General features: G+C 51.8%; 1 long non-coding RNA gene across 1 annotated transcript; it reads right to left on the bottom strand.

Annotated features, from left to right (window-relative positions):
* Positions 1–416: 416 nt before the first annotated feature.
* Positions 417–21,504, bottom strand: LOC143841655 (uncharacterized). Its single transcript, XR_013232746.1, has 3 exons — positions 21,345–21,504; positions 3,552–3,658; positions 417–567 (listed from the first exon to the last, which is right to left on the bottom strand). It is a non-coding gene; the product is annotated as an uncharacterized LOC143841655 (long non-coding RNA).
* Positions 21,505–23,080: the final 1,576 nt, after the last annotated feature.

Here is a 23,080-nt window from a genome sequence, read left to right as displayed (position 1 = left end):
CGTGAAATTGTGCAGGCCAGATAGTTTCTCCCCTCACATCTTCCAGTAATGGTGACCACAGAGATTTTAGTTTATGACATGGCTTGTGAGGGAGCAGTAAGCCCTCTGGGGAGGGCGGCATATGAATAAAACAAAACAAACAAAACTGTGCTGGGCTTTACATGGCTATTGTAGAGGAAGCCTTGGGAGGCAGAATTGTGGAAAACAGAGGAGGCAATTGAACAGTCTTTTTATTCATTGATAATTAAATTTATATACCGTCGCTCCCAGCAAGCTGGCTCGCTGGAGTTCACCATAAAATATTTCATAAAAACACTATCTGAGGTAAAATCTATTCCTTTCCTCTTTTGGAATAATTCACGCAAACACTTTTGATTCACAACCCAAGGAATAAGGATGTGTTTTTTGGGGGGGAGGGGGGGTCTTCTTCTGAAGGGCTTTGTGTGGCTTGGTGGATAAGGCAAGGAATAGAAGCAGAGGTGTTGGTTATTTATGGCAGGGTGGTCACAGAGCGCTGGTTTAAAAACAGTTACGCTTTCACAGCTTTACTGAACTGGCAGAGAGTTCCTGTAAGGGAAAGAGTGAAAGGATGATTTCTTTTGAAATGTCTGCTTAAACTCAAAAATATCAGCAACAGATATCAGGGTTGGCTTGTCTCTTGGGAGATTTTCCTCAGTCCCCCCTTCCCACACCTCAGGGGAGAGCAGTAAACAAATATAATAAACAAACAAATATTATTTGAGGTAAAACACGATATTGGCTCTCTTCCTGCCTCTTTCCTGGCCCTGGGCTGTATGTACCTATATAATAAATGTCTAACTACCTCACTCAGTTCTCCCCCTAGTTCCCCATTGCTTCCCCAACCCTTTCTGAGGCAATAGGGGAAGGTTGATGAACGGGGTCCATTCCGCACGTCTTAAATGTAGCAGAATTCTTACCTTTGGTAAACGCTACAAATTTGGCGTTCCGCATGACATCGCACACAATATGCAACACTCCTGCAACACTCCCGCAAAAAGCCTTTCGTTGTAGCACTTTTCCCCTCCATTTACGCTTCCTCCCCCCCACCCAAGAGGTTCCAGAGCCTCCCATTGGCTGATGACGCTTAGTGTCTGCCTCCTTCCCCTGTAGGCAGGGATTGGCTGGGATTCCTGGAGGGTGGGACGAGAGGCGGTCCATCACAGGTGCCCCTCTCCCAGATGCAGCCCAAGGAGGGAAGGAGAGAAGCAGCTGGAAACTTTGCTGTGGGTACCCTATGCTGGCAGGGCCTCATGGGAATTGTAGTCTAGGACATCTGGATAGCCACCCCTGGGTTAGGGGAAGGAGACATTGGCTGACCCCACCCAAGAAGTTCTGGAGCATCCTCAGGAAATCCTAGGGGCATTTCCGCACATCAGAAAAAATACTGTTACGCCAGCTGAATGGCATAGCACTAAATATTATCGCACCTCCCGACCCCTCCTCACCTTTTTGCTGTCTTGTCTGCCACCTTTTCATGCTTCTCACCCTTCACAAGCGCTGCTGGAAATGGCAGAAGAGAGCAACATGCTTTACACATGACTCTCTTCTGCCTGTCAATCAATCCAGGCAGCCAATCCCCTTTCTCCATGTTTTAAAGGTCCTGCGATGACCGCTATTTTTTTTAATCCATACTTCTCCGTTTAAATGCCTATGCATCTAATCATAGATGCATGTAATCATAGATGCATAGTGGTTTTTGAATGCCACCCCTTCTGGAATCGAGAGTCTATACTTTAAAAAAATTAATCTCGTTCCTGATTGGGGGGTACTTTAGAGAGGCATGTTTGTGTTACAACTTTTGGGGGAAATTATTTCTGGCATTGCCTGCATGCTTGTCCCCCTACTCGTTGCTCCAGGCTGTTCTTCATTTTTTTTTTAAAAATCCCATTCCCGGGAACAGAAGGACGGGGATAATCAAGGCAACATTAGGGCAAGTTCAACCAAGTGCTGGTGGCTACCTTAAACTGGGGCCCATCCCAGCTGGCTGGAGGGATGAGGTGGGAGGAGGGGATGAGTGCCAGGATAGAACAGCTGAAGGGGGAAAGCCAAGAGATGCTGAACTAGGCATATGATCTGGGATTCCTCCTGGTTTGCCAGCAACGGCGAGTTCACAGACCAGAGGACTGAAAGTGGGTTTAGCCTTGAGTTCATCCAACTCTAGGATTCTAGGTCAGCATGGATTACAGCAATGAAGCCAAATTGCTGTTTGCATCCAGTAATGCCCCTAAGAATTCTTGGGAACCGGGGGGGGGGGGGGTTAAGCCAACAACTCCCTAACCCACAGGGTGCCAGACTCAGCCCAGTGCTGAGGCAATGCTGCCCTCTACTGCTCAGCCTTGCCAGTGGTGGATGGCCTGGGAGCACATGCCCCCCTTTTGACAGTGCACGTGCACAGTTTTCCTGCCTGTGTCGGGGGGAGGGGGGGTCTGACCTCCGGGGCTTCTGGGGGCTCCCTGGCAGTTGGCCTTCACTGACTGTAGAGATCCTCTCCTGCTTCCCTTGATTCCCCACCAGCATCGCTGTGCAGGCCTCGGCACAAGCATGGAGGGCCTGTAAATCCCTGAGGTCGAAGGAGTCTCCTCCTGGCCTTCTTTCCTGCCTGATGCTGTGGAAGGGCTCCCAGCTCCCAGAGGCAGATCTTGGGTTCTCGAGAGCTGGGCTGAAACCCCTCCCAAGCCTGGAGGTCTGGGCCTTTTCCTGCCAAACCCTTCCTGCAAATTGCAATCCAGGTCTGTCACTATAAAACCAGCCTTGATGCTCAGAGCACCTTACAGATTTGTGTGTGTGTGTTCATGTGTGCGTGCGCCCCGCTTGGAATCAGCCTTTGTGGGTCAGAGCCCTGGTTGTTGGAGGGAAGCTGGTGCACCTTCAGGGACACACGTGGTGTCTCTGTTTGTCTGTCCGGGCACCCTTAAATGCACGGGTACTGCCAGGGATGGCAAAGCTGGTGAGAGGAGGAAACGCGGAAACCTCTGAGGCTCCCTTACTGAAGACTGGCTGAATTTGGAAGAAGGCGCAGCTGTCTTGCCACTGGGGCGCATGATGAGCATGCTTTCCCTCTGTTTGCTTCTCTACAGTACAGGCTGAAGCCAGGACGGCAGAAGAGGAGTCTGGAGGTCTGTAACTGGACGGGCCACCAGGCGTCCCTTGGATATAAAAGCTTCGATCAGATCCGAGGCTAATGCATGGATTTAGCCAGGCTTTGTTCAGTCAGCAGGTGGTGCTGTTTCCCACTGCCTGGGTCATAAATGGCATGGTCATGGTTCTCTTACAGTGCATAAGGCCTCCTTTTCGGTATGTTGGCCTACAATTCCAAGTTTACTCGGTATCGTAACCCACAGAAAAGAACAGCATGCACAAATAATGTTTTAAAACGCACAAGCCCCGAGTTCCACTTTCACAGGACTTGTGACCCACTTTGGTGTTGGCACCGGCAGGCTGGGAAACACTGCATAAGGCACGGGGGTGGGGGGGCTGGGGGGGGGGGGACAAGCAGCACTCGTCCACTGTGCAAAGCCGGAAACACCCACCTTCCATTTGGTGCATTCACAGTGGCACGAAACAGTAAGCAAGGTTGACTTTGGCCTAGTCGCACTTCTCTCAGAGCTCTCTCAGCCTCATCTACCTTGCAGGATGTCTGTTGTGGGGGAAGGAAGGACAAGGTGTTGGTAAACCGCTTTGGGACTCCTTTGGGTCGAGAAAAGCAGGGTAGAAAATGACTCCTGTTCTTCTAAATGCTGAATTCTTCAGAACTCTTTTCCATGGGAGAGTGCATGTTAGGTCATCCTGTTCAAAGAGATCTATTAAAATCCATTTGAGTGATGCCCAAAAGGGGACTTTCTCTCTCTCTCTCTCTGATCTATCTCATCAGACTTTGGGGTTTCTCAGGTGTGACTGATCCTGCATGGCTTTAGTGGCCTCAGGGCTTTCTCCCAGCCTCAAAGGAGACAGCTGTGGGAAAAGGCCCAGGGAAGCCAAAGGACCGGGGGCTGTGAGAAAAGCCTAGTTCTGTCATTTACTGATTAGACTGCCCTCCCCAACGAGCCAGCTCACGGCGGTTACGTATGAAATCCCTCCAGTCAAACTGTTTGGATGTTGGCACTGCTATGTCCGTATTTATAGCCAGTTTATCTCCCCAGCTGGGAGTCAGAGCAGCTTAGCACAGTGTTCCTGGCCTCCACTGTTTCCTCCCCAAAACAACCCTGTGAGGTAGGATCAGACTGAGAGGCTGTGACCAGCCCCAGGGCAGAAGTGGGGACTTGAAGCGAGGTCTCCTGGGATCACAGCCTGACACACCAACATGTGTGACTCTCTGTCAAGGGTGGCCAAAAGGTGGCTCTCCAGATAACATGGACTACAATTCCCATGAGCCCCTGCCCATGGACCTTACTTGCTGGGGCTCATAGTAATTGTAGTCCACAGACATCTGGAGAGTCACAGTTTGGCTACGTGTTCTACGTTTTCCCCTTATATTACCAACAGAAAGACGGCCCGTAATTCCTGCACTGGCTCATCGTGGGCTTCCGCCGGGGGCTTCAGCATCACTGGCTGGGCAGACAACAGCAAGGACCTCTCCCCCTTCCCCGCCTGGCCTGTCTGCTCCAAATATCCTTCTGGGACCAGAGAACTCGCTCATTCGTTTATTTACAGCTTTTCTGTCTCCGTTTCTGCCCTGCCCGGGGGGGGGGGGGGAGAGGTTCTGCTTTGGAAAAAGCCAAACATAACAAACAAACAGTGACAGCGACAGCCGAGCCACAGAGCAGGAAGGGGCTCTGGTTCAGGGTGCGAATGCCCGCTCAGCGTCCAGAAGGTCCCCTGTTCAATCCCCGGCATCTCCAGCTAAGTGGACCAGACAGGGGGTGATGAGTAAGACCGTAGCCTGAGACCCAGAGAGCAGCAGCCAGCCTGACCTTCAGTATGAGGCAGTTCTGCGCATTCCTAGTGACTTTGGATAAAAACATTGGGATTGCGCATGAAGCTGCCATCTACTGAATCCATCGAGGTCAGTATCTTCTACTCAGGCTGGCAGCACCTCTCCAAGGTCTCAGGTACAGGTCTTGACCATTATTATGCCAATAAAATAAAGGTTTCTTCAGAACCAGACATGGCAGGGATTGAACCTGCATCCCTTCTGCATCCCAAGCAGAGGCTCTGCCACTGCACCACAATCCCTTCCACATTCCACTGGTGGCTGAGGGTGGGGAAAACCTATCCGAGGGTAGCCCACCAGGCAATCGCAGCAAATGCTTTGGCTTCTGCTCTCGTGTTATCACGAAGATGCTCCGCTTTGTCTGCTCTTATACCCTCGGACTAGAACCTCATTTCAGGCAGTGGGGGGAGTGGGGGAGGCAAAGGCATCTGGAGGCAGGCGGGCGCGGAGTTCCGTGGCAGGAGAGGCTGAATCTGCACTTACTTTGTTTTTTCCATTGTCAATCCTGCTGAATCCAGATTGATTTGAACTCGGGTCTTCCTCTCCCCCCCATTGAAACAGAAAAGTATTCTGCACATGTTTAGGGGGGTTCAGAAAGGGAGGGAGACAAGCACAGCCGGAGCCCCTTTCTTTGTTTTCTTGAAGGTGGTGGGGGGGGGAGAGGTTTGCAGACGGGAGAGGAGGGAGAAAAAAAATCCAAGATAAAAATCCCTACCGACAGAAGTTACGGCTTCTGCTGAGAAATTAGGGGCTTCCCCTTTAAAGCAAGCTTGTCACCTGGGCAGCCTTGGCCAATCAGGGCTTCTCTACCATGGAGCTCCAGCGATTTGCATGATTTCTCATGCTTTCTCAATCTGATTCTGAAATTATTGAGGTTTATTTCCACCTGTAAATATTGTAGAATAAAGGTAGAGTCACTCCGGATCAATCATGCTTGTTGCAGAGGGGAAATTTAAATTGGAGAAAATCAAAATGGAAATCGCATTCAGTGGAGATGGCAGGGACTGAATCAGCCTGAGATTGGAATAAAAGCTCCATGCAGTTTACACCAAGATTTGGATGAAGGCAGAAGCCAATCCGCTGCTATGTTTGAGCCATAAGGCTCTACAAGACTTTAAGGGCCTAGATCTGGGCCTGGAACCACCTGAAAGGCTGACCAGGTGTTCTGAGCATGAACTTCCAAGGACACTCACAGGCTAATACCCCCCACCCCCAAATATTTGGTCTGCCTCAAAGGTGCCACTGGACTGAAACAGAGTGCTTTGACTGTAGATCTGTGTGACTATCCTCTGAAGGCGTCTTTCCCAAAAGCTTTATATTATCGAGGGAATTGAATCTCCATTGAATCTGCTCACGGGGCTGAGAGAAGGCCGCTGGGCGCCCACCACCCCACCCGGCAGGCTATTGAAGCCTTCTCTGGGCCCGGAAGCAGGCTTGCTGTGGCCGAGAGAAGGGCGGCGTGAGGCGCCCCCCACCCGGAAGGCTTGGGAAGCGTGGATGCAGGGTGGGAAAGGAGCAGGGACACCGCGTCGAAGACTCGGCGTCCCTGCTCCTTTCCCGAGGTGGAGGAGAGGGCAGGCCAGAGGACTTACCGGCCTGGCCAGGCGAGGCCGGGCCAAGCAGCCAATGGGAAGCCGCGCTTTGTGCGGCTCCCCATTGGCTGCTTGGCCCTGGATGGACATTCGAAGGGCCCAATCAGGAGCCACTTCGCGGCTTCTGATTGGGCCCTCCAAGTTTTTATCCCGGACAGGGCCCGCCCTAACTCCTCCCCAGGTGGCCTTACCCTTTTATTTAATCTGCTCCATAGGAGCAGTTAAAGATGGGTTTAATGGGGTTTTATGTATTGGGGGTTTTATAATTGTTAGCCGCCATGAGCCCTTGTGGGAGTGGCGGGATAGAAATGCAATGATAAATAAATAAAATGTAAAAAATTATCTTCACATCCCTCCTAGCCGTTCCCTAGAGATATTTTAGGAGCAGCTGTGTGCTTCTCTTTTCAAGCTTTTGGTGGCATTGAGAGCCCCCCCCTCCAAGGTGTAGCCAGCCCTCTAAGCAGCCTGCCAATTAGCAGCCGAGGATCGCATTTCCCTCCCCTGCCATGAAAAGCTTCCCTCAGCTGGTTCTTGCATATCAGATGTTGGCAAACGGAATGGGAGCAGGATGAACAGGTGGCTTCCAGACTTCGGGGGGGGGGGGGCTGTCCCCAGAGCAAAGCTGGACTCTCCATCACCTGGGGCCAAACTGGAGGAGATGGCGGGAAATCCATTTGAGAAGGAGAAGGGGAATCTGCAGGGGGGGGGTTGTGGGGGTGGCGGCATTTCATCTTCCTCGGATCAGGAATTTTCCTGATTTAGCCACACACCTCAAGCTGTTATGGGGGAAGGTCGTACGTGATTCTTGGTTCTTCTTAGTTTGGGCAGAACAGCTTCAGGGGGTGATCTAATTAGTAGACTCGTGTCAAATGACAGGTTTTCAGACTCTGATTTGGGTCTGCTGAAGGTCATCTAGCCCAACCTCTCTGCCCAACACAGTTCAGAGCTCCATGGCCTTCCATGGACAGACGTATCTCTGCAGCTGGTCTCTCATAGCCACATATGCAGGATGCTGGAAAAGCTGGACATTTGCAGAAAGAAAAGTGCTCTTTAGATGAGGCGTCTCTCTCTCTCTGACTGGGAACTGGATCTCCCTGTATGTTGTTTTGCAATGTCCTTCTGGGGATAGATTCAGGTGGGTGGCCGGGTTGGTCTGAAGCAGCAGAAGTGTATCTGAAGAGGTGTGCCTGCACATGAAAGCTGATACCTTGAATGCAGCTTTGGTTGGTCAAACGTCATCATGAAAAATTATAAATTCCAACAAAAATGGAACGGGAAGTCCCGCAGGGGACCAGGTGACATTTTGCAGTGTGGGGCCCTGCTTTGGCAGAAAACACCCATAGATTGAAAAGCAACAACTCTGCGCCCAAATTGTTTCATGGGTGACCTTGGAAAATCCGTGTCTCGCGCGGCATGTACATGTAACATATAACACCTGGCCTCAGCCTTCCAGGTAGGGAGGCCAGCCCTCAGGTGGGACCTGGGGGTCCTTTGGTCTTACTGCTTAACTCCAGGTGACAGAAACCAATGGGGTATGTTGTCAGACAGTTCGCCCTCCTAAGCAGCCATTTTCTCTCAGGAAACTGGTCTCTGTTGTCTGCAGATCAGCCATAAACCCAGGAGGTCTCCAGGTACCCCTTGGAGCAACCTTTCTCAATATTTTAAACATTGAGAACCCCCTGAAAACTTCTTTAGGCTTCAAGAAACCCCAGAAGTGGTGTGATCATGCAGAACTTGGTTGGGAAGCAGAGCTGTGGACACGCCCACCCAGGGCCCCTCCCCTCCCCCTCCCCTCCAGGCCCAGCATTGGCCAATTTGGCAGGAGAGGGTGGGCTGACATGCCCACCTATGGTCAAATCACCCATAAAGGTTTAACAAGCTTAAAATATATATATATAAAAATGAATTCACTCCCACCCATTGAGGAAACCCTTCCAGGGCCATCAAGAAACCCCAGGGTTGCATGAAAGCCTGGCTGAGGAAGACAGACCTAGAGGTTGGGGGGGGGGGAGAAGACCAGCCCCTCCAAACAAGACAAGAAATGAAGATTCAGGAGGGGTGAAAAGGCTGACCAATGAAGTACATTTGCTGTTTGAATAAGCCGTGTTGATATTAATCTTGAGTCAAGCCAAAATGGGGGTTCGGAATCACCTCCCGCTTTCAATGTATGGTGCCTTTCCTAGAGGCTCCTCCCTATACAAACACATCAAGTGCATCCTAAATAACAAACAATATTTATACAATTGTTTTAACAAACAAAGAACCCAGCCCTCATGTTCAGCTCCCAAGGAGGGCTCAGAGGACAGAAGGGGCCTCCTGGATACGGCTGAGCCGTCAGCAGTGCCGTGAACCAAACCAGCGGTCCCCAACCTTCCCGCCACCTGCTGGGGGTTGCTGCCAGCAGCAGATGCCCAGTGCTGTGCCGAGGGGGAGCCCCAGCCATGGCGGCCGCTGGAGAGCACCAAAGGTGAGCCGGCGGCAGAGTGGCAGGGCAGCCCCCGAGGCAGCAGCCGGGGAGGAGGACGAGGAGGAGCCGCGGCCTGATACCGACTGATCCACGGACCGGTCCTGGTCTCCGGACAGAGGGTTGGGGACCACTGAACCAAACCACGGGAGACGGAAGGAGACAGGCCTAACCTCGGCAGGGGAGGGCCAGAGGGAATCTATTGGGCTCCACCAGGCAGAGGCCCTCAACTAGGGTTGCCAGCCTCCAGGTGGTGACTGGAGAGCTCCTGGGATTACATCTCCAGGCAGCAGAGACTTTTTGCACCTGGAGAACATGGCGGCTTTGGAGGGCGGACTCTATGGCACCATCCCCTCCTGGGGCCCCTCCCCAAAGTCCACCTTCCCCAGGCTTCACCCCATCTCCAGGTATTTCCCTCCCCGGAGCAGCAACCCTCCTCTGCACATCTCTCTCAGGGGAATGATTTTTTTTTTGGCTCCAGGCAGCCATTAATCTAATTCTAAGCCCCTTAACCTTTCAAATTGTTCTCTTTCAATGTCAGCAGGTTGCCTATTAACCTTCCAATCTCTTCCCTAATGCGGTTATTCCTGCCTGCAGCCGGCCCAGGCTCCGAAATCCCTCCGGCCTCCCTGTGCTCTGGCTTGGCTGCTCCTTCCAGTCCAATGTCTCCGTGTTCCTGAAGCCACAGATTTAGCCGATGCAAAGAAGAAAGGGGTTACATAACAAATCACATTCATCAAAAGTTATTATAGTTTGCAGGGTTTTCTTTGTTTCTTTATTTCTTTCTTTGTCACTTTCTTTGTTTATTTGTTTCTCCCTCCCCCCCTCCCTCCCTTCCAACCTCTATCCTGGACACTATTCCTTCCTTCCTTCCTTCCTTCCTTCCTTCCTTCCTTCCTTCCTTCCTTCCTTCCTTCCTTCCTTCCTTCCTTCCTTCCTTCCTTCCTTCCTTCCTTCCTCATGTATTTGTCTCCCTCATATATAACTTGTCTATTTTTCCACTCTATTGTTATTTACTTTCATCAAAGCTACATATTCTGTACAACACAGTTCATCTATCTATCAGTTCATCTATTGCCACCTTGATGTCAGGTGTTGTGTCGTGGGTTCAGTAGGGAAGAAAGGAGGCGCAGTCGTGCATTTCAGCTCTTTATTTCTTATAGTGATTCCAGGTGGGAAGTAACCACGCTGACTGGGGACTTGTTTGGACAAGCCCCCAAATATATATACAGGGGTAGAGCCTTGGCTGAGCCTTGATTGGATTAGCGGAGCCTGATTTAAACTCATTGGACCCTGCGGTTGGGGACCTGGCAGTTCATTGGCTGTCCTTCGGGGCTGCTTGGATCCTGCTCCAGACCCCAAGCTCAGCCCTCTGCTGCCTCGCGTACACAACATTAGGAAATCCCTGATTTGGGCGTATGGTGCTGGGCCTCAGGGGCCTTCTGGAAAGAGATGTGATTCACTCTCCCAAGCAGCCATTTTCTCTGAAGGAACCACTCTCCATAGTCTAGAGATCCATTGTAATTTCAGGAGATCTCCAGGCCCTACCTGGAAGTTGGCCACCGTAACTCAAGTGGGCAAACCGGAGGCTTTGTTGGACATTTGTGGCAAATATTGTGCCAAAACGATCCCCCCCGGTTCTCCTGTTGCCCCCCGGTGAGGCCGTCAGACACCCTGGATCTCCAGGGCCCAAGCCGCCACTGATCCTCCGGCTCCTCGGTGTGAATCGGGGCCCACCTTTGCCAGGATTCCTTCTCGCCATTGCCCAAAAGCGCCTCAGCTCTGGAGCGGCAACAATGCCCCCTCTGTCTTCCCCGAGGAGGTCGGAGTCACATGCCCTTCACCCCGGGCGGCGGGCAAGAAGAACGGCTCCATGCCCCTCTTGTTGGCTCTCACTGCCGGGGTCCGTTGGCCAGCAAGGCTTCATGTTCCTCAAGTCCATTACGGGGGACTTAGCCTGGTGTTCGGCCAAGGAAGGAGATGGCTTCATTCCAGCCTGCAAACGGAGGCTGCTGCTATTCCCTGTGCCAGGTTTGGGGTGTCTGTGTGTGTGTGTGGGGGGGGGACTTGACTTCCAGAGCACTGCCCCAGACGGCCATCCGGAGGCTGGACCCAGTAGCCAGTTTCTCCATAAAGGAATTGATTTTTGTAGTCACAGATGCTCTGGAGGGTGGATTTCAGTGGCTTTTGCCCCTGCTGGTCTCCCCCCCTCTCATCCCCAGATTGCCAGGAATGCCATGACCCTCAGGTTGCCAAATCTGAGTTGGGGAATATCTAGAGATTTGGAGGGCGGGACTGAGGACGGAAGTGACTTCTGTGGGGTATAATGCAGGGGTGGCCAAACTGTGGCTCTCCAGATGTCCATGGACTACAATTCCCATGAGCCCCTGCTGGCATGGACATTGTAGTCCAGGGACATCTGGAAAGCCACAGTTTGGCCACTCCTGGTACAATGCCACATACCCTGTGCAGCCATTCCCCCCAAAGGAACTGCCCTCTGCCCCCTGGAGATGAGCTATAATTCTGGAGGCTGGAGACTGGCATCTCTACAGTGCAGAGATTCAGGCCCTCCTGTTTGGAAGAAAGCCTTAGGCATCATTTAATTGGAGATAGTAGAAGAGCTTTTTAAAAAACCCTGCTTTTCACTACCTGAAGTAATCCCAAAGCTGCTTAGAAACACCTTTCATCTCCCTACAACAGACACCCTGCGTGGTAGGTCAGGCTGAGAGAGCTCTAAGAGGACGGTGACTGGCCCAAGGTCTCCCTGCATGTGGAGGAGGGGTGAGGAGTCAAATCCATGTCTCCAGATTAGAGGCTTCCTGCTTTTAACCACTACACCACGCAGGCCAATGGAGTGTTATGGGTCAGATTCCATAGAAGGGGATGAGGCAGGGTGGTGGTGGTGGTGGTGGTAGGAGATGGGATGCTAAGGGTGGTTCATGATGGATGCATGACCTGTGGGAGCAAAGGAGAAGCAGAGCTTTTTTCTGTACCCCGCTTTTCTCTACCCAAAGGAGTCTCAAAGTGGCTTCCAATCGCCTTCCCTTCCTCTCCCTACAACAGACCCCCTGTGAGGGAGGGGGAGGGGCTGAGAGAGCCCTGAGGTTAATGAAGAAGAAGAAGAAGAAGATGAAGAAGAAGAAGAAGAAGAAGAAGAAGAAGAGTTGGTTCTTATATGCTGCGTTTCTCTACCCAAAGGAGGCTCAAAGAGGCTTACAGTCGCCTTCCCTTTCCTCTGTGAGGGAGGTGAGGCTGAGAGAGCCCTGAGATTACTGAAGAAGAAGAAGAAGAAGAAGAAGAAGAAGAGTTGGTTCTTATATGCCGCTTTTCTCTATCCGAAGGAGTCTCAAAGGGGCTTCCATTCTCCTTCCCTTTCCTCTCCCCGCAACAGACACCCTGTGAGGTGGGTGAGGCTGAGAGAGCCCTGAGATTACTGAAGAAGAAGAAGAGTTGGTTCTTAGATGCCTCTTTTCTCTACCCGAAGGAGGCTCAAAACAGCAACATCTCTGGCCTCGAAAACCCCTTGACGGGGCTGCAACTGGATGCCATAATGCAGTTCCACTAGTGACTGGGCTTTCCAACTCTTGCATCAGTGGAAGGCTCCTTGCCCAGGAGGAAAGCACCACTGCTAGTGGGATGTGTTTGCTGGATCCAGCCCTCTCCACTTGCGAGCTGTCAGAAGTCAAAAGGTAGGCATTTTGATATTTTTGGGGAATGCACAACAGCCTGCTTCTCTGAGCCCCAAGGAGGAAGTGCTGGATAAAAACAGAGCAAAATCAATAGCACCAAAGGTGAGGGGGATTCCCATCCTTCAAGTGGGGACTGGAGATCTGGAATGGAGACTGTCTCCAGGCTACACGGATCAGTCCCCGTGGAGAAAATGGCAGCTTCGGAAGGTGGATTCTAGGGCAGTGCATCTTGCGGAGGGGCCTCCCCCCTCCAAACCCGGCCCTCCCCTGGCTGCGCCCCTAACCTCCAGGGGTTTCCTAATCTGGAGTACAAGATAAGGACTGAGAGAGAGAGAGAGAGAGAGAGAGAGAGAGAGAGGACTCATTCAGTAGAGCAGAGAAGTTACTCGCCTTAGAAAAGAAGGAGGGTCTGCAGACAGGCTCAATGGATGTTGCCCAGATAAAGAGCTCAGGGTGGGGTTGGGAAGAGATCTGCTTTAGGCAGATAAGTTGATAAGTCCATCTTGAATCTTCACCATGTGACAGCGAAGGTGTAGAGCTCCTGAATGAGCTAGGGAAGCGATGTGTTTTATTGTTTTACCTTCCAGTTTCCCCTCTCCTATTAACTAGTAAAACTGTCTTTTTTTTATATACAGTATAACTGCCTTGTCCGGTCTCATCATTTATACATGAAGTCTGCTAAGATTGGGTTTTATACTACAAACCCTCTAATCACACTAACAGTCTCCAAGCGGCTTCCATTCGCCTTCCCTTTCCTCTCCCCACAACAGACACCCTGTGAGGGAGGAGAGGTTGAGAGAGCCATGAGTTAGTCCTTATATGCTGCTTTTCTCTACCCAAAGGAGTTTCAAAGTGGCTTCCATCACCACCCGTTTCCTCTACCCACGAAAGACATCTGTGAGGGAGGTGAAGAAGAAGAGAATGGGTGTAGGGAGACCTCATGATGTCACTTCTGGTTGCATGCCCGGAAGTGATGTCACATGATTTCTCTAGGCATTTCACAAATCTGTCCGTTAAAAGCCATAGAGATTTTGCAATGCCTAGAGCATTGCTGATGTGGTGATGTGACTTCTCGGGAGGACCCAGGAAGTGATGTCATGGCCTGGTGCTCCCCAGTTTCCAGACTCTCTTCCCCCTTGAGCGCAGTTGGCAATTCTGGCAGTTATGGAAAGGAATCCATATTGAGAAACTGCCCCTCAGTCCTCAGACTGCCTGGAGACGGGAGCCAAGCACATTCTAAAGGAAAAGTGGCCTTAAAAACAACATCAACAACCTCAGCATGGTGTTGGGTTCCCAACCTCCCAACCTCCAGGTGGTGGCTGGAAATCTGCAGAAGAAAGAGATCAGTTTGCCTGGGGAAAAGGGCTGCTTTGGAAGGTGAAGTCTATGGTATTATACCCCATTGAAGGCCCTCCCCAAACTCTTCCCCCCCAAATCTCCAGGTATTTCCCAACTCAATATGGCAGGAGTCCTCCAGCCTATTCTAGACAGGTGAGGCGTGATCCCGAACAGGAGAGAAGGGGTCCTCTCCAGGCCCTAGTCAAAGGCTCTCTCAGCTTCTCTGACCCAGTTTTGCTCCTGTCCAAACAGCTCTGGAATCACGTGTGGCTATTATGGTGATCCAAGGGGCTGGTGTCGTTTTTGGCTTGCTCTGCCCAGGGCTCTCTTGCCTCCTTCGGAATGTGGGAAAGGCACACCTTCGCAGGTTCAGGTTAATTGCCCTTCTTGCCCTCTGTGACTCCGGTGGACGCTGGACATTGATTAACTCCGCGGCTTTGGTCTCCGCGAGGCGCGTTCCTCCGAAAGTTAAACATTCACCTGTCTCGTGACGTGACTGTAAGGTACAAAAGGTACGGAAAAGTATATCGCCTTCCCCGTGGAAAGGAAAATGAAATTGTCCCAGGGCAGACTGGCATTTCTCCTGCTGAGCTGGCTGCTTTCCCAAGCTGTCTTCAACTCTGGGGTCGAAGGTCAGATCCTCCCTGTCGCTCTCTGGGCCGATGCACCTTGCGGAGGAATTCCAAGCGCTGGGTCCCGAAGGATTCGTGATCGAAAACTTCAGAGGACTCAGAACATGTGAAACCCCCGTGCAGTGTCTGGCGTGCAAAGGAGCAGAGCGGGCGGGGCGTGAAGAGGACCATTTGACAGGAGAGCGAGGGGGGCACCTTCTCTCCTGCTCGGGATCATGCCTCACCTGTCCCTTACGGCAGCATCCTGCTTCTCCTCAGAAGGGCCACATTTAGTCTCACAAACCTAGGGATGTATTTGGAGGTAGAGCCATGCTGATCTTGAGTCCAGTGGCACCTTTAGGACCAACACAGTTTTATCCGGTATAAGCTGTCGGGGGCGGCCATCTGTCCGTCCATCGTGTGCCTGCATCGGATGACCTGTGCCTGCACATGGAAGCTTAGACCGTGACTAAAGCTGTGTTGGGCTTGAAGGGGCCACTGGACTCAAGCTAGAGGTGTAGCTAGTTTTGGTAGAGTCTAACTATGCCGGGAAGCTGAGCGTATGCCGAGGAAGAAGAGGGGCCCTGGCCCTTTAGACCTTCACCACCTGAGATGCAGCAGGGAAGCGTGGCCAGCTGCCATCCCTTTCTGGTCCTTGAAGACTGAAAAATATTTCAGCAGTCAAAGATCCTCCCCCACATGCAGATCCTCCCAATTTGTTATTTTTGGGTCTCAAAGGCAGCCTGGTCAAAAGTGCATGAATGGCATCACTCCTAAATTGAGGCCCTCCCTTCTCGGGTCAAAGCCTGCCTGCCTGTGGCTCTCTGCTTGAGGCTGATGGGCATCTCTGGGAAGCCATCCTTAGGCACAGGCCAGTCCCGAAGTCCCCCCCGCAGCCATTTAACGTGTGTCACATCCCAAAAGGATTAGCTGCTTCCCAGCAGTGTTGCCCGTTCTGCGGGAAACAGCCCTCGCCCCGCCCTCCTGGCCGACAGCAGCTTCCTGGAATTCATTGTGGCCTCCAAAACGACGGGGCCCTCCGATCGTCTGCCTTTCCTTTCCAATGCCAGGAAGCCACACGCAGGTTGGGGAAGTTTCATTTCTTGGCAGAGTTTGCGTATGCAAAGGATCTGAGCCCTGGTGGCTTAAAGAAGAGAAGAAGAGAAACAATGTTGCAAGTAAGGGAGGAGATAGTTCTAGCTGGCTAACTGACTAAGAGTTCCTTGCCCAAAGGCAAAAAGGGAGGAAGTGTGCTCAGAGGAGCAGGAAGTCTCTAATGGAGCCTCCCACACATCTTCTCCAATGCCCCCTGTAGGTTACTCTTCATGTATGCCAGGGGTGCTCAAACCGTGGCTGTCCAGATGCCCATGGACTACAATTCCCATGAGCTCCTGCTGCTGGCAGTTTGGCAACAAGCCCATCCAAAACTGAACAGAGCAACCACGAGAAGAGACTAGGGATACCAGTCTGAAGGTGGGATCTGGGGATCCCCTGGAATTATAGCTGATCTCCAGCTGACACAGATCAATTCCCCTGGAGAAAAGGGCTGCTTGGGAGGGGGGACTCCATATTGTTCTATCCTCCACTGAGGTCCTTCCCTGCCCCAAATTCTGCCCACTCCCATCTCCACCCCCAAAATCTCTAGGTATTTCCCCTCCCAGACCTGGCAGCCCTAGAAGAGGTCTCTTGCGTTGTTCTAGGAACACTGAAAAGGACAGAACATCAGCTGTGGGGCAAGGCCAAAACACCAAGGGGGGAAACAGGAGTTAATTCCAGAGTGCGACCATAAGAAAACACTTCTTGAGGGGTGCCTTAAAGATTATTTCAGAAGAAGCTTTTGCAGAGTAGGGGTTTCCTTGCCAGCATCTCTCCTGGGGTGGCCAGCATGCTGGCAGGGGCTCATGGGAATTGTAGTCCATGGACATCTGGAGAACTACAGTTTGGCCACCCCTGGGAGTTTCTTATGAAAATGTCTTCGTCTTTAAGAGGCTGCTAGACTCCGGCTTCTTTTCAGAAGGGTTTAGGTACCCCTAAAGCAAGAGAACTAGGCTGTAAATTACTTCCAAGCCGCTTTCTTCACCCTTAGGCAAAAAGTCTTTATCATTTGGAAGCACATTTGAAAGGAAAGCTGGGGTGGGGCTAGAAGGTTTGGCTCCTACTGAAGGTGCTGAGGATCCGGTTCCACTGTGATAGTATTTGCAGATGCCACTTGGATTAGCTTTTCCTTTCTTAGCGCCACCCTCCCAGAATGCTTCTGGTCAAAGGGCACCATAAACAGACCTAAATGATCAAATCGCCTCTGGTTTCTGTCGAGCCGACCCCACACCCCTTCTTGCTTTGCCTGAGGGTTGCCAACCTCCAGATCTGGAGAGCTTCTGGAATTATCGGAAGAAGTGACCCGTGACTGACGAAAGCTCCTCCCCTGCAACGCATGTTGTCCGTCTTTCAGGTGCAGCTGGACTCAGAGGGCATTTCCGCACATCACTAAAAATAGTGTTATGCCAGTGCTAAATATTATTGCGCCTCCAGCAATTCCTCACTTTCTTGCCGTCTTGCTGTATTCTGCAGCCTTTAGGTGCTTACACTTCGCAAGTACTGCTGGAAATGGCGGAAGAGAGCATAGAGACCCATTTTGATCTAACTCATCTCCAGACTACGAAGATCTGTTCTTCTACATAGGAGCATGGGCTGTATGGCAGCATTAGAGCTGCCAGCTCTGGGTTGGGAAATACCAGGCGATTTTGAGGAAAATTGGGTTTGGGCAGGGGCTTCAGTGGGCCATAAAGCCATAGAATCTACCTCCCAGAGCAGCCATTTTCTCTAGGCGAAGGGATCCCCTGTCACCTGGGGATCAGTTGTAAACCCAGGAGATCTCTTGCCACGACCTGGAGGTTGGCAACCTAGTCATTATATCCTTACTTAAAACTTGATAACACACAAAGCACAAACACAAGAGCACAATGTTCATTGATCACTGGCTCTGTGCAACTCAAAAATAACCACGCAATACTCACCAACATGCAGAGTCCACTGCGATTACTTAGAAACTTCCCTGTGCTCTGGGGACCCCCCACCCCACCCCCGACAAAGGAAAAGGTAGCTGGCTGCAGCCCTCCCATTCAGCCTCTTTGTTTCTTGGCAGGACGCACAAGCTCAATGCCCCAGTCTCTACGGGGACCTTCACACTTATGTGGCTGGTGGTCCACAGGCATGCTCAATGAGCCGTGCTCAGGCATTTTGCCCTTTTTTCATTTTTGAGGCCTGCAAGCCGCATAAGTAGGGCGACCCCCAACAATCACAGTGGGAAGGTCCCCCTAACCACAAGGGCCCTGGAACTGCGGGGCCCATCACATGGGCTACATGTGCTACTGGCATAAATCTGTGTGAAGCACAATGTGTGAGTCCCGTGGCACCTTAGTCCAGCAGCGTTTTATTCTGGGTATATCAGCTTCTGTGTGCCTCAACATTTCTGGTTTGGAAGCCTGTAGAGACACCCAGAAGCTTGGGAGGAGCTGGTTTGTGCAGATAGAGCAAACCACATCTTCTCTCCCATCCCCCGGGAAGAAGGAAAGTCGCAGGAGGGGAATGGAAGCACATTATGCCCAAGGAAAGCCCAGGGGACCCCAGTCCTTCTGAGCCACCAATGGAAAAACCTTTCAGTCGGCAAGGAGCCTGGCCTCCCGATAGCCCCGACCGCTTCTGAAAAGGGCTGGGGTGTGCTGTGGCGCCCCAGGGGCACCACGTTGGGGAACCCTCCCGTAAGGGAAAAGTACGACCTCTTGCTTGCAGCCAAATGAGACAATGGCAAGAACTTCAAGGCAGAAGGTTCAGCTGCAACTACAAGATGTCACCAGCCCTCAGGCTGCTGGAATTTATTAGCATTTATAACTGACAAGAAGAAATTCCAGAGCGACAGTGGTGTGTGTGTGTGTGTGTGTGTGTGTGTGTGTGTGTGGAGGGTCTTTGGTCCCCCAGGAGATGGCAGTTGTGTCCACGCATTCCTTCTGGGCCAGGGCTGGGGAAATTTGTCACCCTTCACCACACATTAACTAAGGAGAGGTGAAGGACGCAAGGCCTGCCCAGATGGAGGCTGTGAATTTCGGCCAACAGAAAGGTCTGTCACAACTCACTTGCCCTCAGCTCAAGGGCAGGAGAAACACCCAGCTCTGCTGGATCCTCAGGCACAGAATCCCACCATTTAATCCCTTGTTGTGCAAAGCACTATTTCACTTCAATTGTCGTCCTAAAACAATGTAATTGGATACTCTCACGTTCTAGTATTTGGGGAGAGAAAGTTCTTTGTCCACCATCTCCACTCTGGGCCTGATTTTTTGCCCTGAGCTCAGAGGCCCAGGCCTCTCCCCAGTCCCAATCAGGAAGGAGGCAAGGCCCCAGAAAAACAGCATCATTTATTTGGCCGAAGAAGCTATGTTGGACAGTCCTTCTCTCTACCAAGAGCAGAGAGAAAATGCCCGACAGAACACGGTCAGTCGGCTGTATTCATACAAAAAGTCTATGTACCTGGAGTTAAACCGAGGCCACAATGGATGTCAGACATCAGCCTAGACTTCTTACTGTGATCTATTTTCTGCTAACGAAGGTATTTCCATTATCTTTCTTTTCCTATAACACATAGTACTATTAATCTTGTCCTAACAACACCTCTTATTATATCAGGCTGTATCACCCATCCGATTGCATTCCATTCTAACTTCGGGTCCTTCCGCTTTCCATGACAGGCTGCTTATCTGTAACAGGTCTCTGGGTTATCTGAGAAAGTTTTCCGTCCTGAGGCTGGTATTTATATCTACCCTCTGCCTGGAGAGGCCCCCTACTCAAATCCTGAATATTATTTTTAACCCAGCAGCTATAAGTCCCACAGCATCTGTAAGTCAGGGGCTGATTTCTAACAGACACAATATCACAAATGTCTCCTGTTTGTATTACAGGTGTCTATTCTTTCACAAGCATTTGTTTGATTCCTTCGCTTTCAGACCCTTCGCTCAGGTAATGGGTAGAGGAGCTCCTCTCTTAACAGGTGAACCCCTCCCTGGCAGGTCACACAGCCCCCCCGGGAGAATAGCCCTGCACCCAATGCAAACTTGGCCCGCTGGAACGGAGCCGGGCAGGATGGGTGGCTGAGCCCTGGCCCCAGGCGAGCCTGACTTGCAACTGGCATTCTGCCTTTGGGACAGAGAGCCTGTTTTTAAAAAAATTAGAAATGTTGTTTTAAAAGAATACATCGCATCTTGCAGAGCTATTATTTCTTAAAGATACAAAACTATTATTTCATAATGCAAAACAGAAGTGAAGAAATCAAATCAAATCTTTCCCTAGAAAACAGCTTTTAGAAAGAGAAAAAAGGGAAAGAAAAAGACCCCATAATTCACTTTCCATTTCGTAAGTTATTTCATTCCATGGGGCTGTGACCCACATTTATTTATTGTGTGTTTATTTATTTAGATTTATACACCGCCACTCCCAAACTCAGTCACTCGTCATGGTATACAATTTAAAAATATTTTAAAACCATAAAAACAGCAACAACAATAGTCCTCAATGGCAGGTAAAACCAATCTATTTCCCTCCCCATCCCCCGACCACAGCCAGGCCACACCAGTCCCCTGTAACCCTCCATCGTCCTTGGGAGAAGTGCCCGGGGCCAGCCATGCTTCTACAGGGCCTACACAGGGAGGGACCCGATCTTCCTGGTCCGGCCTCAACCAAATGCCTGGCGGAAGAGCTCTGTCTTGCAGCCCCTGCAGAATGTCGACAGAGGACGAGTTTGGCCACCCACCCACCAGGAGATAGAGCTGACAACCCAGCCCAAAGCCCTGGAGCAGCTTTGCCGGAGGGCGCACCCCTCCCCCAATCCCCCCCCAACCTCTCCCAAAGCAGAGCTGACACCTCTCTTAAATATGCCTGGGGAAATGGGGGGAGTGGGGGGACACAACAGGTTCAACCCGCTTGGTCTGCCGCTTGGTGTGAGAATTGTCTCCACCTGAGGCTGTCCACTCCAGGTGGGCAAATTCCGGGAGATTTGGGGGAGGAGCCAGAGGAAGAGGAGCCAGGGTTGGGGAGGAGCCTCAGGAGCCATGCCACAGAGTCCACCCTCCCTGCAGTCTGGATACCCCAGATCTCCTGGTCCCACCTGGAGGATGGCAACCCTAGGAGGGGCCTCAGCCGGCAAAAATGTCATAAAGACTATTTTCTCCAGGGCAACTCCCTCCCGAACCCCAAAGAAGCAGAGGTCTGAATAAGAAATGTGACGGATCGGTTCCCTCTGAAGATTCGAACCCAGATGCCCCCTGCCCCATGTCCACAGCTCACTGCTCTTTGCTGGTTAACTGGATTCGAACGCAGCCCCACCCTCAGTTCCAATTCACTGGAGCGGGGCCTGCAGAGAAGATGGACCGAGGCCCGTTCTCCATCCCTCTGGTTCTCCGGAATGGCGATTTCTCGGGATAATGATTAACAGGAAGATCCCCACTTTCGTCTTTGAGACGAAGCCTCCCTCAACCTGCCAGATTCCCTGACCTGCCCTGGGAACTCACTGTACTCAGCAACTCCCCGGGCCTGATGGAGTAACCAGATTAGCCTCCCATAAAAGTAATGATTCCGGGTACAGAGCCAGGAACTTATCGGCTGATTCATGACTGAATGGAACATTTGTGAGGAAAGAATTAGGGGGAAAAATACCTTATCATGGAATCAGAGAATTGGAAGGGGCCAGGCAGGCCATCTGGTCCAACTGCCTGCCCAGCACAGGATCCACTTCAAATATCCAGGAGAAGGATCTGTCCAGCCGCTGCTTGAAGACAGCCAGTGAGGGGGCACTCCCCACCCCCTTAGGCAGACCCTTCCATGGCTGAACTAGACTCATAGGATCCTAGAGTGGGAAGGGGCCATGCAGCCATCTAGTCCCACCCCCTGCTCAATGCAAGATCAGCCTCAAGCATCCAGGAGAAGGATCTGTCCAGCTGCAGATTAATGACAGCCAGTGAGGGGGAGCTCCCCTCCACCTTAGGCAGACCGTTCCACTGCTGAACTGCTTGGACTGTGAACTCCCACCCCCATATCTAGCTGGTTCTACACATAGTTTAAAGCCTTTACTGCACGGCCTACTCTCTGCTGCCAACAGGAACCTATCCCTGCCCTCTTCTAAGGGACAACCTTTCAGATCCTTCAAGAGAGCCATCCTGGCCCCTCTCCACCTCCTCTCCTCCAGGCTGAACGTTCCCTCAGCCTTTCCTCATACAGCTTAATCCCCAGGCCACAGATCATTCTTCTCTCTCCTCTGCACCGTCTTCATTTTATCAACATCCTTCTCTTCCTCCTCCTCCTCCTCCACCATAGTAGAAAAGCCCATTGGACAAAAAACAAAACAGGTGCTAGCCTCCCCACCCCCTGACCGGGGCAAGCCCGCCAAGGCATGGCAGGGCTGCTTGGGGGGTGTGTAGGGGGGCAAGTGCTGGCAGGGGCTCTCTCCCACCTCCTCCGCCCCATCTGGGCAGCCCTGGGGAGTCCTGGCAAGGCCACAGCTGGGGCTGCTCAGGGCAGGGGTGTCCTGGTGGGGGCTGCCTCCCTCACCCCACCCCCAGGCTCCCCCCCCCCCCGCGTGACCTGGGCAGTTCTGCCAGGGCCTGGTGATGCCGTGGCCAGGGCTGCTTGGGGCAGGGGGCTGCCTCCCTCACCCCCCCCCCCCAGGCCTGCAGTCATAGGCCCTCCCCCCACTCTCCCAGCTGCCTGGCTTATCACAGGCTGACACTTCCACATAGAAGTAATTGGAGGGGGATGCGGCCAGGTGTGGAACAGCCTACGTGATTGGCCATTCGTTGGACAGACAGCCAATCAGGTTGGGGATGAGTCCCAACTAGACCCACCACCCCAGTCAGGCTTTGTGTTTCAGATTATTATTGTTATTAAATGTATATCCTGCCTTTTGAAGTCAGGCCTCCAGAACTGCCCACAGGACTCCAGGTGAGGTCTGAGAATGTGATGACTTTGCTTTCATACACACTAATTAACACACAATCGCTGTCTTTAAGGATTTGAAAGGTTGTCCCTTGGAGGAGGGCAGGGAGCAGTTCCTGTTGGCAGCAGAGGAGAGGACACGCAGTAATGGCTGTAAACTATGTGTAGAACGGTACCGGCTAGATATCAGGGAGAAAATGTTCACAATCAGAGTATTCAGCAGTGGAAGGGGCCGCCTAAGGAGATGGGGAGCTCCCCCTCACTGGCCATCTTCAAGCAGTGGCTGGGCAGATCCTTCTCCTGGATTCTTCAGGCTGATCCTGCCTTGAGCAGGGGGTGGGACTAGCAGGCCTGTCTGGCCCCTTCCCACTCTAGGATAATACACTTTGTAAGCGAATTTTCCTGTCTGAAATGGCAAAATCCACTTGCGAATGGTTGCTGACTTGGATCAAGACAGCATC

The sequence above is a fragment of the Paroedura picta genome, chromosome 7 (assembly GCF_049243985.1).
Source record: "Paroedura picta isolate Pp20150507F chromosome 7, Ppicta_v3.0, whole genome shotgun sequence".
In the NCBI taxonomy this organism is placed as follows: domain Eukaryota; kingdom Metazoa; phylum Chordata; class Lepidosauria; order Squamata; family Gekkonidae; genus Paroedura; species Paroedura picta.
This window is presented reverse-complemented; position numbering and strand designations above follow the sequence as displayed.